At 37.1% G+C, this 19,371-nt stretch overlaps 1 protein-coding gene and 1 long non-coding RNA gene across 2 annotated transcripts in view; one reads left to right on the top strand and one right to left on the bottom strand.

Moving 5' to 3' along the window:
• Positions 1–19,371, bottom strand: part of CHN1 (chimerin 1) — a 139,936-nt gene that overhangs the window by 110,382 nt on the left and 10,183 nt on the right. The window lies entirely within an intron of this gene.
• LOC123651624 lies at positions 3,296–17,499 on the top strand. The gene is made up of 3 exons (XR_006740463.1): positions 3,296–3,454; positions 4,492–4,493; positions 17,489–17,499. It is a non-coding gene; the product is annotated as an uncharacterized LOC123651624 (long non-coding RNA).

Below are 19,371 nucleotides of genomic sequence, written 5' to 3'. Positions count from 1 at the left end.
TGCAAACTCTGTGCAAACCCTGTACCTATGAGCACTGAGGGCCTCCTGCAGATTGCTTTGACTTTGGTGAAGGTGACTGAGAAAGACATAGTCCTGTCTCTGGGGAATTATGTATCTAGTCCTAAACAGGGTTTTCTTAGAGGAACACCAACCTTTCTTTATAAAATGTAATAGAAATATCTAAAATGGGAACAGCAGTAACAGATTTGTTGGAGGATTAAATCAAGAATCATATATATTTTCCTTATATATCTACACAGGTTTATAAAAAATTATACAATGAATATATTACATTTGTACTAAGGAGAAAACACTATTAAACAAAAGGTGTACATCAAGCATGTCAAACTCATGGCCTACAAGCTACATACCTCATTTATTTGGCCCGTGTTAGCCTTTGAGTTTGACATGCTTGTTGTATATTAACTACTATGTATAAGAAGAGAAAAACATGAAAAATCTCATTTAACAAACCCCACAGGAAGTTATAATTATTCTGATATATTTCCAGACTTAGACATCAACTACAACTTTGTGGCAAATGTGCACATCATAAAGTACCATCTTCTAAATCAAGCATGTCAAATTCGCAGCCCATGGGCCGCATGCCTCGTTTATTTGGCCCATGTTAGCCTTTGAGTTTGACATGCTTATTCTAAAGTCTTTGAAAGCTATCTTCATTTTTTCCTCCCTGTTCTAAATGAATCTGCTGAATGACAAGCATTCATTATGGAAAAGAGATCAATTTCTTAAAATTTCTTTCACTTTTGGTTAATTGTTAGAATTGAGAGTCGAGGGAATCTTACTTTAATCTATTTTGTTTTTATAAAAAATGATTCCAATTTTTCTTGCTTGTATAAATCCAAAGATAGAGATTTTAAACAAGATTTGGTATTAAAATTTTTGCCTATAATTTCCTTTTGTGCTGCTCTTATGTCTAAATATTAGTATTTTTAGAGCATTCATTTTTCCTTTAAATATTAAAAATCTAAAGATATTTATCTATACATTTATCTATACATTTTAAAAACATTAATAAAACATCTAAAATAATATCTTTGCTAGTATATAATTTATAATATTAAGGCTATTTGGGAGGTACTCAAAGTGTTCAATTATTAACTGACAAGATTAAATGTTTGTATAAGTAACCCAATGCTCCAAATTTTTAGATTAACCTAAAACATTTTATGCCTGCTCTCTCCAGTTAGAACCTGTTTACAACCAGCTTATCTATGGATGTCACTGAAAAATGACTGACCTTTCAAAACAAAAGAAGTTTCTTGTTTTCATAGTTTTGTGTATCATTATATGGTTATGTCTTATAAATTTTTTGGTTTAGAACAATATTCTGGTAAAGTTTAAAACTGCTTAACTTTACATTTAAAAAATAAATATTTCATTCTAGAAAAGCCTAAACTCAAATTTAAGCTATTGTTTTAGGCTAAAACCAAAAAGGCTTTTATAACTTTTTAACACTATCGTGAATTTTCTCAAAAAGGGCTAGGCTATATTTTAAATATGGTTTGGACCCAGGAACACTAAAAAAGTGTGTGATTAATGTTTTACAGCATGTTTGTTTCAGATCGCCTCTGATTTTTAAATTAATCATTTTTATTCCAGTAAAAAGAATGGCACTTATTGACAGAAAGAGCATTTCTTCCCTTCAAATGAAGACTTGCCTTCCAACCAACCGTCAAGAGGTTCCCTGTCCTGCTTTCATCAGAAAATGCAAAGCATTAATGATTAATCCCCACCTGTTGCTTTTCTGTTTCTATACCAAATCTGGCATGCCACAATAATGAGATGCTTGTGACCACAAAACTCTATTTTACTACAGAGTAATCCCTTAAAAGAACAAGGGCATAACATTCATACTAAGTACCAAGCAATTACTATTGTTAATATTTGAAAGAGTCACAAGAGAACAAACTGACTTTTTACTCTAAAAGAAATATATTTCTTGGAAAATAAAAATTCACAGCAAAAAAATAAATAAAGAAAGAATTTTAAAAATCCAATGCTCATAATAACATATGCAATGCTAAAGTAAGGATGAAACAATTAAAAACAGCTTTACTAGGTTTCTAGATACCTCATACCCTCACTAAACTTCTTTCCTAGAAAATGATCCAAAACGTGGAAAGTAAGCATTTCAACTAAAATAATTAAAATTCACTCTGCAAAGTCATGGCCAAATCAGGTCAATAAAATTCATCCTTGGATGTAACAAAGTCATTTAAAATTGTTCCAAGTTGAAAACTGATGTGTCATGATACAATTCTGACAGAAATAAACTATTTTTAAAACCAAAGATAATTGTTTTTTATTCGTTGGAGAATAATGACCCAGAACTGTTAGTATATGGGAAAAACTTCTGAGACTGTGCAACTACAGTGCTCACATGTAACTCCTTCAAAGAGCTCCAAGAACAAATATTTTGCAAATGCAGTGCTCAACTATTCACCACAGACCCATAGCCGAAGCCAAAAAAACCTCCTAAATGTATTGTGGACCAAACTTGGAAACCTCTGCTTTTTAAAACTCAAGCTTAGCCTTTATTAAAGACCTAAGCAATGTTTCCTCTAACCAAGTTGGCAGACCCAGCAAGCAGACTACACAAACAAAACCCTTCTGCTTATTCAAATATTTTCACTGTATTCTTAGAAACAAAAAACTATACACAGGAACTTAAGTCACTCAACTCTGTTCAAAGGTAAGGGTTGTCATTTTCCAATCTACTCTTTCTTTTCTTAAAAAAGTATTTTTTAAATTTTCTTAATTATAGTTTACATTCAATATAATTTTGTATTAGCTTCAGGTGTACAGCATAGTGGTTAGACAATCATATACTTTCCAAAATGTTCTCTCTGATATTTTCCAGTACCCAACTAGCACCATACATATTTATAATATTACTGACTATATTCTCCGTGCTGTACTTTACATTCCCATGACAATTTCGTAGCTACCAATTTATACTTCTCAATCCCTTCACCTTTTCCACCCAGTTTCCCCAAGCACTCTCCCGCCTCTGACAACTATCAGCCTGTTTTCTCTAAGAGTCTATTTTGTTTGTTTTTATAATATTGTTCTTTGACTCTACCTATAAGTGAACTCCTATGGTATTTCTCTTTCTCTGACTGCATTATCTCACTTACGATAATATCCTTTAGGTCCATTCCTGTTGTAAATAATAAAATTTTATTTTTATGGCCATTTATTATTCATATATTTTTCTTCTTTTTTCTTAAAGGCCCTTTAACATTTCTTGTAATACTGGTTGATGGTAATGAACTCCTTCAACTTGTTCTTTCTAGAAAACTCTTTACCTGTCCTTCAATTTTAAGTGATAGCTTTATTGGGTAGAGTAATCTTGGTTGTAGGTCCTTGCTTTTCATCACTTTGGATATTTCATGCCAATCCTTACAAGCCTGCAAAGTTTCTGGTGACAGTCTTATCCAATATACCATTTCTTCTTCTCCAGTGTTTCCCAAAGTGTGGTACACGTACCCGCAGGGGTATGGGAAGAGTTTGGTGGGGGTACGAGTTGCACCGGAGTTTGGTGGGGATATGCACTGCACGGTGCTTAGCTGCGCCTGATTCTACGTTCTCATGAGTATGAGGGGTACTCAGCGTTACGAAAATTATAGAAGGGGTACACATATGTCAAAAGTTTGGGAAACACTGTTAGGCAAGTCATATATGAGGCTTTTTCTTTAAAGGATTTGATAATTTATGATAATATTTATCCTAATATGTTGGCATATTAATATAAAGTCCTCAGAGAGGCTCATTTAACCACATGTTTTCTAACAGATCTTCCTGAAGAGATTTAGCGCCTGCGAAGTCTCTCAATAACATCTCAACATTTCTCAACAGTTCCCATTTGGACTTTGTTACCGTAAGTAAAAAAAAAAAAAAATCATCTTTAATAACATGGTGCATTTTCTAAGACCCTCTACCACAAAACACAGAACACACAAACACAAAAATGGCAGTTGATTGCTCTGCATCTCACATGTCTAAAATTAAACTGCAATAAATTAATTTTTTATGAAGCCCTTATACTTCATTCTTGAAAAAATATACCATGTGGTATATACACCTCATCTATCTCTATCTCTCTCTCTCTCTCTCTCTCTCTCTCTCTCTCTCTCTCTCCCTCTCTCTCTCTCACACACACACACACACACACACACACACACACACACACACTCACACGGTATATATATGGTGGATACTGTTTCCAGATCCAGCAATTCAGACTTTTAATCATCCAGAGCACTTGAAAATACAGATATAAAATATGTAATCATATGGAACTTTTACTTTTTATAAATATGAGTTCTGAAAAATAATCAACTAAAACAATACTTTATTGGGGGTCTTCCTACTCAGTTACCTAAAAACTATAACTGAGTTGTTAGCAATGCTCTCACCTCCTTCAGTAGACACAGTATAGATCATACCTCTTTGTTCTTAAAAGAGAAGTTGCAAACAGTGTCTTTCTCCTTGTTATTATTCATCCTCTGGGAGACATTATTCCTAACCCATGAATTTCCCATACCAACACAGTTTTGTAGCAGTGATTCACTTGGATCCTTGCCCTTGGCAAAGGAATCTATCACCATATTCTCAGGCTTAGGAATATGCAATAGAATGTGTTTATTAGAATGCACATTATTTTTGATACAGAATAGTTGGGATTTTCCAATGATGTAAGTAGTTATACCATTTTGTCAGCAAGCATTAAAACAGCAACCTTTTAAAGCCCTGCCTTACATCAGTGTTTTCAAGCTTTATCAAAAGGACAGATGCCTAGAAAATAGGATATACTAGCTCTTAAATGAAACTCCCTGGGGGAAAGAGAGATATCATTGGCTCTGTGTATCTGTGGGCTCTGCATCTGTACATTCAACCAACTGTGGATCTAGAATACCTTTTAAATGTTATTGCTGCTGGCATGTAGTTAGGCCTAAGATAGTTGCTCTGCACTAAATATGTCCAGACTTTTTTCTTGTCATTATGCCCTAAACAATACAGTGTAACAACTATTTACATCGCATTTACATTGTATTACATTGTAATCTAGAGATGATTTAATGTATATGGGAGGATGTGCACAGTTATATGAAAATCTTATGCCATTTTCAGCAGGAAATTGAGGATGCCCAGATTTTGGCATCTGTAGGGGCAGGGAGGATCCTGGAACCAGTTCCCCGGGGAGAACAGTGCTTTGACATCACAGCTCACTGAGATGGGAAAGATCACAACCTTCTTCATCTTGTCACTATAATTTCCCAAGGCACTTCTTTTAAACTGGACTTTTCTGGGAAAACCAATCAATCACTTAAAAACAAAAGTAGATTCTGAAGAACACAGAGATGTTTGCTTTAGATTACAAAATGTGGAACCAAATGTGGAATAAGGCAGCTCACAGCTGTAGGAAAGAAAGCAGAGTGAGAGAAGTAATACTGTATCAACCACAAATGAGCACAGTTGGATAATTCTAAGCACATGCTAACTGTCCCAAGGTATAATAAAATGCTCAGCATGTTTTAATTAACTGTGCTTTGTCTGCACACATGACAGTGTAGGCTGCCAAGATGCAAAAACTCTCTGGAAATGAGAACTCATGTTCCAAATTGATAGGTACCTATATATTTTCCTCCTTTGAAAGCAGAGCCCAGGGCACCAAAGAACTGGGGTTGTGGTCTCTCGCTGACATTTGCATTCGACAAGGCCTAAAATGCACATGGTAAGGAACAGGAACGTATTTGTCTGAAAGATCTTCTGGCAGTCTGAGGAATGAGGAGCAGCTAACTGAAAGTATAATAATAACAAAGGCCTACCTTTCCCTAATTTTAAAATCCAAATGCTTTACAAAATGAAAGTACTTTAATAATTCATTTTGCAGCAAACTTTGGTCTGATCAAAATCTGACAGTATTTTTAAATTCTTTATAACTCATTTGATAACAGAAAGCTCAACCTGAACGAATATGAGACTATTTACAGTTTCACTTTACCCCTCAGAGAGTAATTGTTCATTTGTTTCATTGCAGAAATATTAATGTGTGATTAGAGTGATGTCTCCGACTACTGGGTTGTTATAAAATATCCTCTATATTTGAGAAATATATTACCTTTCTAAAATCTGAAATATTCTGAATTGTAACACACATCTGTTACCCAGGGTTTTGGACAAGGAATTATAGACTTAATATATTATTAATATTTATGGCTGATCATGTTCAAATGTAAGTCAGAACATGACACTCTTCTGCTACATCCTCTCCAATGGCTCCCTGTGTCACTCAGAATAAAGCCAAACTCTACAACTGCCTGTAATATTGCTTTTTTAAAGGGACTACAATATTGACATCAACTGGCAATTTGTTAGAAATGTAAATTGCAGGACCAAACTCCCATCTATGAATCTGCCTTGTCACAAGGTTCCCAGGTGATGTGTATGCACCTGGTTTTTCAGAACTGCTGACCGACAGGACCTTAGATGACCTGTCCTCACTCTGCGGAGCTCATCCCTACTTCTCTCCCATTCACCACTCTGCTCCTGGCTCTTCCATCGCCTTGCCATTCATCAAATACACGAGAAACAATACGAGCCAACATAGGGTGGACAAAAGGTTTACAGTTGTGAGTATGTGACACACACGAGTTTATCCTTATATTGTTTATTCATTAATGTATTCTTTTCCATACAAACTGTAAACCTACTTTTGTCTAACTAAATATAAAATCAAATGAGTGGGGATTGAAGAAAGACAATCTAAGGAGATTCCTGTAAGCAGAGAAAAGGCCAGGACAGAATGTAGATGTTTATTTCATAGACAAATAATTCAAGTACAACTTCCATTAGACTGAAAAATGGGCAAAAATCTTAAGATATCTAATCAGCTTTAAGACCCAATGGTGAGGCTCATTTATGATGCTATTAAAATTGTTTTGCTACTGCCGGGACCGGTTTAGCTCAATGGATAGAGCGTCGGCTTGGGGACTGAAGGGACCCGGGTTCGATTCCAGTCAAGGGCATGTACCTTGGTTGCGGGCATATCCCCAGTAGGGGGTGTGCAAGAGGCAACTCATCAATGTTTCTAACTCTCTATCTCTATCCCTTCCTCTCTGTACAAAATCAATAAAATATATTTTTAAAAAAAAATTGTTTTGCTACTGTTGGTTTCCCTGTAGCTCAATCTTGAGTATAATCTTTAATGAAATGTTCAGGATGTTCTCTGGTTCCCATGCCCAAAGGTCAAGGACAGTAATCCCTTCCCAACTTCAAATTTTCCTAAGTTAAAATTCCTGCTAGAATATGCACATATACTTCCTACAATCTTGAAATTTTCCACTTACTCTAAACCATGAATCACTTAGGGATGATTACAAAATGAGTGATCTGGGATCAGGCCAAGTGGGCAGCAGAGCAGCAGTCAGTTTTGGCAATGCAGTATTCAGACAAACAATGGGAATTAGGTCGAAGAAAGTAAAGAGAAACCTTGGAACTGTCTCTCTCTATTAGGAGGGCAGGAGGCCACAAAGGTGGTTAGTGTTTTCCTAGGTGTAATATGTTCAGTGTTGAGAATGTGAGAAATAACCCTATCAGAAGTTTCGAAAAATTCTGACTCAACTATATGTACAGAAGACAAAAAATAGAAAAATATAACCCTTTCCTATGCATAAAATCAGCAGCAAGGAGAAAAAGGAAAATGAACTTATAAACATATTCTTGAAATCTTGGATGAAGATCCTAAACAGATGCTGATATACAAAGGATGATAATGATAACTTTTTTCTTTCGCTAGTCTTCTACCTTCATATAATGTCGGCAAATATAAAAAGAAAATTATGAGGGCTTTCATTGCTTTATTAGTGGCACAGGATTACCCTGGCGCTACGTTTTGCCTTGGAACCTTTTGGTTCCTAACCCACAAATCCCTCTACATGAGGTCATCGGAGTAAGAGTCTAAGGCCAGAGAGAGAATGGTGGGCGCCGGCTGTGCGCTCTGGTACTGCCAGAGCTGAGTGGGCTGCAGTCTAATCAGCATGCCTCCTGCCTGCACAGCCTGTGCTTCAGCATATGGTGCGCGGAACTACAGTGACTCAGCACTATGCTAGACCATGGAACAGAAAACGTACATGAAACACAGTTACTCATGTTTTAAATCGCACAGAGCACTGTGGTTTTCTTGCACAACAGCAAGATCAACTTAGGCTGCACGAGGCCTAGTCACAAAACACAATTTTCTTAGGAAGGACAGAAACCTGGAACAGAGGACAACGATATATCCATAGGGGTCAGAAAAATTAATGACTGAGACCATGTTCTGGGATATTTCTATGAACACAATGAACAAGCCAAAGAACAGAGAGACCTGAGTGGTCACCCCGGGTACTCAGGAGGAAGAGGAATTACACACGGGGCCAGGCTGGTGTGTTTCAGTGCTGACCGGGAGGATCTGCCTCACTTTGTGCTGCTCGCTCTGCTGCTGTGCAGGGTGCTGGCCACACTGTGGGCTCTGTAGGTTTGAAAATCTGACTCTTCTAAAACTTACTATTGCTGAGTCTGACCTTGGGAAGTCAATTGAACAAATGGATTAGCTGCTGTTATTATTAGCAAAAAAAAAAAAAAGTCTTTAAAAAAACAAAAACAAAAACCAACTTGATTCTTGAGGTACCTGAAAGCCAGGAAATTCCTATGGAATTTCTAGATATCACTAGTAAGATTTTCATAGATAGTATTCAGAACATGTAAGATGTCATAGCCTAAGCCATTACAGAATAACATTTCTTCTTGTCAATCTGCAATGAGCATTTCCTAAGCTACTGACCATTTTCTTTTATTTATTTTTAATCCTCACCCCAGGATATTTTTTTCCAATGATTCCTAGAGAGAGTGGGAGAGAGGGAGGAGGAGGAGATAGAAAAAGATAAACGTTGAGATGAGAGAGCCACATTGATTGGTTGCCTCCGGCACACGCCCCTACTGGGGCTGGGGAAACTGCAGCTGAAGTAGCGATTTTTGGTGGCCAGGGCCACGCTCTAACCACTGAGGAAAACTGGCCAGGGCTACTGAGCATTTTCTATCACATGAATAGCAATAGTTTGACAAAAAATGTATGGACCAACAGTTGAATTTGTGCATCGGCAGGGTCCCTTGTCCTGCCTGTGGGATCCGGCTGAAACTGGCAGGCCAACATCCCCTTAGGGTCCCGGATTGTGGAAGGGTGCAGGCCAGGCCAAGGGACGCCACCAGTGCACAAATATGTGCACCAGGCCTCTAGTTAATTACAAAATAGAATAATTACAACAATATACTGTAATAAAAGTAAAATAAGGGTTACTTGAACACCACTGTGATAGAGTGACAGTTGATCTGATAACTCAGACAGCTACTAAGTGAATAATGGGGGGTGAGGAGAGTATACAGTGTGGATATTCTGGACAAAGACAGGATCCATTCCCAGGTGGGAGGGAGGGAGACAATAAGAGATTTACTCGTGCCACTCAGACCAATGCACAATTTGAAACTTAGGAAGTGCTTATTTCTGAAACTTTCCATTTAATATTTTTGGACCTCAGTTGACCATAGGTTAAAAAAAAAAATTTACAGAATTGTCCAAAATGTTCTTATTTAATAGATATCACTTTTTCCCCCCAATTCTACTTCAGGACTCAGAAATTTGTGCCAATGCCCAACATACCTAACACATGAAATGGTGTCATCCAATAGGTTTTCCAAAATGAAAAGGTAGATGTTTATTTTTAAATATCTAGGGAGTCTTCTTTTGTTTAACTCCAGACTTGATGCTGCTTTCTAATAAGAACATTATTTGTTATTCAAAAACCACTGAGCGATTTATGTCATGCAGCTGTGAACAAGCATTGTGTTGAAAATATACTATCTGCATGCTATACTGTACTAACATTGTTAGAATGCCCTCAAGGATGCTGAAAACCACAGATTGGAAAACAAAAGGTCATACACTAGAAAATTAAGAAAGATTTATCTGATTCAAACCAACATCAAGCTCAGAGAAATGACAGCAATATACAAGTAACTTTATCAGTCTATAAGAGAGAATTATTTATTTGTAGGAAGGGTGTTTTAAATTCTTATATCATAATAAAAATAAATGAATTTTTAATTTAAATTTTTACAATTTGATAATTAGATCAAATTCAGTTTTCTCATAAACTTAAATAACTGGTATACTTTTAGCTAATGCAAATATGCTAGCAGCAAACATTTTCCCAGCAACAAAGAAATGCTCAAAAATAAAGGTAAAGTAATATGATTTAATAGAACTGGATTCAACTGAAGAAAGCACGTCAAACTCACATCCAGTAGGCCGCATGCCTCGTTTATTTGGCTCGTGTTAGCCTTTGAGTTAGACATGTTTGCTCTACTGTGAAAAAGCATTTCATCTCCACTACTGAAAAGGACGGGGGGAAGGGGGGAAATCTGTTTTTAAAAGGCACAGGCAAAATGAAGCTACAGAGTTAGAAGTCAGGATAGTGATAAGCTTCAGGAGACAGAAAAACAAGAGATTAGAAGGGGTTCCAAAGAAGGCTAGTATCTAAGATGCAAGTAATGTTCTATTTCTTGGTCTGACTAGTGGCGACACACAAAGGCGTGTTCATTCTGTAATGATTCATTAAGCTAATGACTTCTGTATTTTACTTACTTATTTACTTCTTTGGATATTTTACTCAAATAGGCTATGCACTGTGTTTTTTTTCTGTGTGTTACAATGAGAAGAAAATCCCTTGGGGAATAAATAAATATGGCTCCTTACAGTTCCACTGTCCTTAGTATGTCAGCAGTTCTACTGATCAAGTGTAAGGAGGGCATAATGACTATCTCAAACCGTGCTTGTCATGGGCCCAAAAATCTCAGGGAGGTCCCTCGCACAAATTTAGCATGCCACAATTAGAGATAGAAGAAGAAACTAGTAAAATTTATCAAGCTTTAGAACTCATGCAATCAGTCAACCAACTGAAAAGACAATTTCTTCCCTTGACATACATGCTTACATTTTCTAAAGATGTGAAGGAAAAGACCTACAAAGAACACTTCATTTTCAGAAGCTTTTCAGAATAATTCTGGAGGGTGGAGGAGAGGGAAACCTAAAAATTGGCCCACTTGAAACCATACTCTTCATTTACGAATGGAAAAACAATCAAAGTACGTACTTTAAAAATAAAATCCGAAGATGTCAGAGCAAAGATGCCAGTGGGTGAATCAGCCCTGTGTGATGTTACATTTCTCTGATGGGTGTTTCTCCAGAAAGGTCTTCACTCAGAATCGAATTTAGCTTACACTCAATGTTTACATAAACGTAATGAAAATCATTGAGCTTTAAAGAGATTATTTTATAAGCCTTTTTAAAGGAGATCCTGTGCAAAATGGTACGATGAAAATTATGGCAACCTGAAACCGAACACTAAATCCTGGATATAGAAAGGGCAAGCTAACAAGGGAATGGTTTCAATGTGCAACCTTCCCACAAGACACACGCACACTGAGCAGCCAGTCCATACGATAAAAGAAACCTCTGGTGATTCTGTCTTCAGATATAATAGGTTATTTCTTCACAACCCTTCATAAAGAATGGTGGGGGGAAATGACTGCTTTCACAATCATCTAAAATATTGGGTTATAATCTTTCATTTAGAAATTTCAAGCCTGACTTAGTTTTCAAAAGAAGGTTTCTTTTACTCTTTTTACTCTTTATATGTCTTTGATTCTATTGCTTGACCACTTTTATGATGAGGCTGAAAAAAATCTGACCTATAGAATGCTATAGACCAAAACCTAATTCACTCTAAATTTTACTGGATATACTTTTTGTGTCAGTCTTTTACGAATATAGCTCTTTTCACTGAAATAATGAGCAGGATTTCACAAAACAATAAACAAATATAAAACTTCCCTTACCAATCTCAACGTACTTTCCATAAATTCCCTTCACAAACAACAGTGTTATGGTACGGAGTACATATGTAAAACAGTACTAACTGAACACTGAATAGCCAGGAGTAAAAAGGAAGCCTAATGCATACTGTGTTATGACTAGGTAAGTTCCAGTTGCCCTTCATTACTATTCCACTTATTAAATCGCATCCATAATTAAAGATTATGTTTTTAAATAGAAAACAATTATTTTAGAACAATTACTAATCACTGGGACCTTATAAATGTCAATAGTTTAAGATGTACTGAAAATATGCATATAGACCACATGTTCACAAATCATATACTATATCCTTTATAGGAAGTGTTTGAAGGCAACTGGAACGAATGGAGGCAGTCCTTAGTATTAAACAAATTCCTGTTTTTTCAAAATAACCTTAAAATGTTCAATAAAAACTCAGCTCCTATACTAAAAATGAGCACTTTTCAAAATGTTAAACAGAACCTCATCAATTTTAAGGAGTCAAGCTTTCTGGAAATGTAAACTTTAATATTATTTAAAATACATAAATATTTAGATGTTTCTTCTCAAATTACCACATTTTCTTAAGCTCAGGGAAAAAGAGGAAATAGGTTAGCAAGCGCCATCTTGTGGATTCCCTAGAAAATGTTTTCACTCTATTCAGTGAAGTTTCAGAGCTAAGTCATTATAAATACTCTCAATATGAATATTCTCAATATTCAAAATGTTACTTTAAGTCAAAGGATTCACCAAAGGTTAGTTTTCCAGGGGCCAAACACCAATAGCTGTAATGAAGTGCATTTGTGGATTTGAAGTACATTACTTCTCCTAAAACAATGGAAATATTTAAAGCCAAACCATCATATTTGATTGTTATGACATTCTCAGGAGCTAAGCTGGAGAGATATAAACCAAAGGAATTAAAAAAGCATCTACTCAGTGGAGAAGTTAGAATAATTCTCCTAACTTTTTAGTGTAGCTGTCATAGAATACTGCATTGCAAAATAGAGGCCTTTTCTTGTTTATAAAAACTAAACTATAGAAATTCATTAAGAACTCCAAAATTCAGCGGAACTAGTAAGTACATACATCCACAGGTGTGTGTGTGTGTGTGTGTGTGTGTGTGTGTGTGTCTGTGAACTTTTTATAAGAAAAAAGATCTGAATTAGTGGTTAAGGTACATAGCATATAAATATGAAAAACCAATAACAAATAAAAGACTAAAAGGAAAGAAAATACCCCCCGAGTCATGTTTTTAAGGTTCTCTTTGGAATTCAGAAATAGCATGATTTTATTTTTCTTATAATATTAAAGAAGAAATATTAATATTCTAAATGTACACCGTGGCCTGGAATTGCCTCACCTGCCAGCCAAAAGATGTATTTTCTTTGGCCCACACAGTGCTTTTTAAGGCCTCAAATAATTACCAACATTTAAAATTGGGAAATTCCTCAACATTCCCTATTGTCTATCTTTCTTATCTGCTCATTGTAGGCATCCAAGTTTCGGCTGTCGGTTTATATTTTTTTATTTCTAACTTCGCTGATTTTTTTCTTCAGGGTTATTTCTCCTGGGACCCTTTTTTTGGGGGGAGGGTGCATAACAGCAACCAAGCTCATGTCTTCCAATGTCAGGGAGCAATGCTAACTGCTCAAGGATACTTCCCCAATCCTCTACTTACGAGTGCTTAGTCCCAATTCTGCTACTGGTTGATGATGCAGCAAAGCCTACTGAAGTTTACAGAATATTCATCTTGTAAAATCTATGTTCTGAGATGCAGAACTTTGAGAAAACTTTCTGCTTTATAAGGGAAAACCTTACAAAGATATGGTTTGACACTCACTTTAAGGGAGGGAATAAAGATTAAATAATTGGGGAAAAAAGATTAAATAATTGGGGGAGATGAGGGAGAGCATTGCTGTGGCCAAGTATACTAGTAAGTTGGTTAAGATCTGATGGCATTTTAAATTTCTATAATCTCCCACATCTATTTTGATAATTTTGCTAGTGTTACTAATGATTTTTTTTTTCTTATTAGAGTTTTAAAAGTGATTTACAACATAACTACCATCATGCATTTAGTTACCTGATAACAATATGACAGACAATTTTTCTATAGCAGCTTTCTGAAGGAATCTTTTTATAATAAAGTATTAGAAAATAAAATGTGAAGCCTATTAAACTTCACCTTCGAGTTCTTTAAGAAAGAGACAGTATATAAAGTAATAATAAATACAGTGTTAAATGCACCAGTTCATCCAAGTTTTCAGTATTAACAATGTATTTTTATAATTGGGAAAAAGTTTTAGATATAATTTTTAAATTTTTTTATTTTTATTGATTTCAGAGAGGAAAGAAGAGGGAGAGAGAGATAGAAACATCAATGATGAGAGGGAATCATTGATTGGCTGCTTCCTGCACGCCCCACACTGGGGATCGAGCCCACAACCCGGGCATTTGCCCTTGACTTGAATCAAATCCGGTTCCCTTGAGTCCACAAACTGCCCTAAATACTGGGCCAAACTGGCTAGGGTAGATAGATGTAATTTTTAAAAATAGATTTGAAATACAGAACTTGAGAGTTTAAAACGGCAGACTTCATTTATTCCCATTTATATTACCAATTCTAAGTCTGGCTTTAAAATCATAAATTTGAAAAAGTGCTTCTTAATGCTATTTATTATTTAAATCTGCTGCATTTTTCTCAATAAAAAAATTAGCTAAAATCTACCTATATAAATTATTATTTTTTAAATATATTTTATTTATTTTGCACAGGGAGGAAGGGAGAGAGATAGAGAGTTTAGAAACATCGATGAGAGAGAGTCATCGATCAGCTCCTCTTGCACACCCCCTACTGAGGATGTGCCCACAACCAAGGTACATGCCCTTGACCGGAATCGAACCCGGGACCTTTCAGTCCCCAAGCCGACGCTCTATCCATTGAGCCAAACCGGTTTCGGCTACCTATATAAATTCTTGGTCTATAAATCTAGGGATTAGTTAAGTGCATTTTAACTGTATTTCCATAAGCCTTTTGTTTAAATTTTTAAAATTGTACCCTGCCATCTAATTATGCAGCTAAAATATATCTGTAAGCAACATATTAGAACTGCATATTTATTTCAAATGAAAAAAAAAACACAAAAAAACCTACATTGGGCCAAATATTTTTTGCAGATTATCTAATATTGATACTTAATATACATTAATTTTCCTTCTTCCCCTGGTAATGGAAAATAGCTTATTATAAGATCTGAAAATGTTGAACATTTTCTGTTAAGATTTTTATCAACTTTTTATCAAGCATTAAATTAAAATGCTTTCCAAAAAATCTTTTTTAAATTTTCAGATGCCTCTATTTTCCCTAAGGCCAATTATTATAGTTGAAAAATAAGATGAAAGGAGAAATGTTTTGATTAGCCTGAGCTGAATGAGATGTCACCTCAAAGGAACAAGTCCTGAGATTGGTGAGTGTAATCACTGCTCCTTTCCTCCCAGCTTTCCTGAAGTTGGGGTGTGTGTGTGTGTGTGTGTGTGTGTAGAGAGAGAGAGAGAGAGAGAGAGAGAGAGAGAGAGAGAGAGAGAGAGAGAGAGAGAGAGAGAGAGAGAGGGAGAGGGAGAGAGGAGAAAGGGCTCCACTGTCTGGAGAGACCTACGAACAGCAGATGAGGGGAGAGGGTGGGTAAAGAGGCTTGTGTCTCTCCAGAGAACCACAGAGCCATCTGTCTGGAAAACTCAGGATGACAGGCTTCTAAGTATCCTGCAAGTGTCCTCAGTGTATAGCCACATTTGTTTCCTCCTTCCTTTTTAGTGCCGTATTATTAATCCACTGTGTTCCTTTTTCTTCTAGTTTTGAAATAATACCCTTTTAACTTCAACTAAGAGTGAACTGACAAGTTGAGAATCATTTCACATTCAAGGAATATAACCTGAAGTCTCTAGTTAACTTTTAAACATTATGATGAAAGGAGAAAAAAACATGAATTATGCTTTGTGTTTTTATGGCTCTCGGCTGTAACTACATATTTTTCACACAGATATCCTATCTAATAAAAGAGTAATATGCAAATTGACCATACCTCCACTACACCCACGAGCCATGACCATCAACCATGACCACCAGCCAATCAGGAGCTAATATGCAAATAAACCCAACCAAGATAGCTGTGGCCATGGAGAGCCGGAGGGAAGCTTGGGTTTCCCCAGCAATGGAGGAACCCACGCTTTCTGCTGGCCTTGGCTGGGGGAAGAGCGGGCGATCGGAGCCAGCTGGGGATCCCCTGCCCAGGGCTGTCCCCTGAGGGCTCCCCGTATGTGAGAGGAAGCAGGCTGAGCTGCGGGGGACCACCCTCCCCCCGGGGGGGGGGGGGCGCGCACAAATTTTGTGCAACAGACCCCTAGCAATGAGATAACATCCAAACCTGAGAATGTTTTTTAATCCTCACCCGAGGATATTTTTTCTATTGATTTTTAAGAAGAGTGGAAGTGAGAGGGAAAGACAGAAACATCGAAGTAAGAGAAACACATTGATTGGTTGTCTCCTGCACAAGTCCTGACCAGGTCTCAGGCCTGAGGAGGAGCCTGCAACCACAGTACATGCCCCTGACCAGAATTGAACACAGGACCCTTTGGTCCACAGACCAAACCTGAAAATATTAACAAATGCTAATCAAATACTTAAATAGGTAGTATCACTAAAAACAACTTATAGGAGTTGCAAAGTCAATTTCATCCCTCAATTTTTTCCCCTCAGTGAAATGAAGTATTATTAGCAATACATGAAATATCCTATAAGCCACTGACTCCATCTTTCTTTTGGAGTTTCAGCACATTCTGGAAAACAATCTTTGGCATGAGCTTTTTGGTCACTGCTTAGTGACTTCTATTCAGCAACTTTAAAAACACTTAATAAGACAGTTTTTAAACTGAAGAGTAATATGCAAATGTCCTATTAACTTGCCTAGCCGTTGGTCAGCAAACCACAGCTCATGAGCCATATGCGGCTCTTTGGCCCCTTGAGTGTGGCTCTTCCACAAAATACCACGGCCAGGGGAGTCTATTTTGAAGAAGTGGCATTAGAAGAAGTTTAAGTTTAAAAAACTTGGCTCTCAAAAGAAATTTCAATCGTACTGTTGATATTTGGCTCTGTTGACTAATGAGTTTGCCAACCACTGGCCTAGCCCATTCAGGCCTGAAAGTGAGCTTGAACAAGGAAGGACTTCCCTTCACCTCCTCCCTGCTAGTGGCCTAAAAAAGTCTAAAAGAACAGAGTTCAGATAACAAATGGCATACCCGTATTTTCCTCATCTTTAGCTCGGTCTCACAAGAAGTTTGCTTCTAGGTGAATACTGGACACCTGGCAAAGGGACCAGCCAATCAACCTGGATTAGCAAACCCTGAGCTTGCAGATGCTGGTGAGTGTCCCCTCCCTTCTCCTTTGAAAGTTGAAAGGAGGGCAAAGAGGCTTTTACAGAATATAAAACAGTAAAATCCAATCAGAATTTCAGGGGGAAATTTTGAAAAAAGTCAAGCTGACAAAAGCGATCTATCCCAAAGTAATAGATATTTTAGGACTATATCTATCTCCTCCTTTAAAGAATGAAAATAGTACCATTAGGCCATAAAAACAACATATGAGAAATTTTGAGATATATTAGCTACTATCATCTTAAAGTATTACAAAGTTGCAGAAAATTAAAGAATGCTTTATATTTCTGCCTTTGGAACTGTTAAACTGCAGAAACACTATGGTTTGAGAACTATTTTATTCACCTAAATGTTTTTGAGTAGCTACTGTATGTGAAGCACTGCACCAAGGACAGTCAGGCATACAATGAGAAAGTGTGAATCTTACCTCACAGAAACCGTCAGCCTAGAAAAACATGATAAAGATACATAACTACTGGAAAAGGAACATGCCTACGGCTGTCACAGGAGATTTGCAGATAAAAGGATAAAGAATTCAGAAGGTGAAGAGCTTCCTTTTGGATGGGCAGCAGAGCAGGGGGTGAAGTGGGGAGGGGGAGTCAGGGCATGAGTATGAATTGCAGAATTTACTGAAAGTAAGGGCAGAACAAGAGTTGGAAATACAGAGAAAGACATGTGGAAGCTATTGCAAAGACCAAGCTGCAAGTTACTTAGCGGCTGACGGGATATTAGAGGCAAAGGAAGAGAGATGGTAAAACACAAGCTAAGGACTGGGAACACATGGAGTTCAAAGTGTCTGCAGGAAATCCTGATGGAGATTTGGAGGGTGTGGAAGGGGCGAGGCCGAAGATAGAGACCTGGGAACCGTCCACATGGTGCACACTGTTGAAAGCCCACATATTCCCAAGTGAGACAGGGAGGTCGATTCTTCTTGAAACAGCACTGGCCTTGAATAAAGTCTTTCTTGTGTTTTTGTTTCGTTTTGTTTTAATATATCTTATTGATTTTTTACAGAGAAGAAAAGTGAGGGATAGAGAGCTAGAAACATACATGAGAGAGAGAGACATCGGTCAGCTGCCTCCTGCACACCCCCTACTGAGGATGTGCCCGCAACCAATGTACATGCCCTTGACCAGAATCGAACCAGGGACCTTTCAGTCCGCAGACCGATGCTCTACCACTGAGCCAAACTGGCTTCAGCATTTGTTGTTGTTTTTAACAAGTGTCAACACTTTTCTTTCATAGTTGCCTACCTTTCTTTTTTCCACTAATGCTGAATGAGATTCCCAACTTCCTCATAAATAAGTATGATAAAGCACAGTGGCTGGACGAGAGGGTGTGGAGGGTGAAAGAGCAGGCACGTGGGAAGAGGAGATGGGCATCTCCAATGCTCTCTCAATTAACCTCCAGTAGGAGGAGGGCCACCCACAGCTCAGCATGGTGCTGAGAGGGTCCAAAGCTGAGGAAAGGCTTTCTTACTCAGAATAGGAAAGCATGATGGTGACCTACGGGAAACGGCCCAAAGGAGAGGGTGAAATCAATGATACAAGAAAGAGAAAAAGGAATCCCCATGCTGACTGCCTTCAATCTTCCTGAATTCTCTCTTTCTGGAAACCACCTCAAATTCTTTCTTGAACAATGAGAGGTATTAATAAGTAACAAATAAAAATATTCTTTTACCCATTTAAAAATATGAATTTGTAAACTGTCACTTACATCTGCTCTCTTAATAAACACTAACAGGAATGTTGATGTAGCACACAAATTTATGATGATGAGAGAAAGATTATGTTGCTTTTATTTTCAAACCTCTAAGAGGGTAAGTTGGCCATTTTCATATTGAATTGCCATTCAATTTGATTATGTTCCCTACAGTGAGGGTAAAACATGAATAGACCAAGCTAATTTATGTGCAACTCCTTTGTACCACTGAAATGAAAAGGAACAACAGCTTAATGAAGTGGAATTTGTTATCTAATTAT

The sequence above is a fragment of the Pipistrellus kuhlii genome, unplaced genomic scaffold, assembly GCF_014108245.1.
Source record: "Pipistrellus kuhlii isolate mPipKuh1 unplaced genomic scaffold, mPipKuh1.p scaffold_m20_p_7, whole genome shotgun sequence".
In the NCBI taxonomy this organism is placed as follows: domain Eukaryota; kingdom Metazoa; phylum Chordata; class Mammalia; order Chiroptera; family Vespertilionidae; genus Pipistrellus; species Pipistrellus kuhlii.
This window is presented reverse-complemented; position numbering and strand designations above follow the sequence as displayed.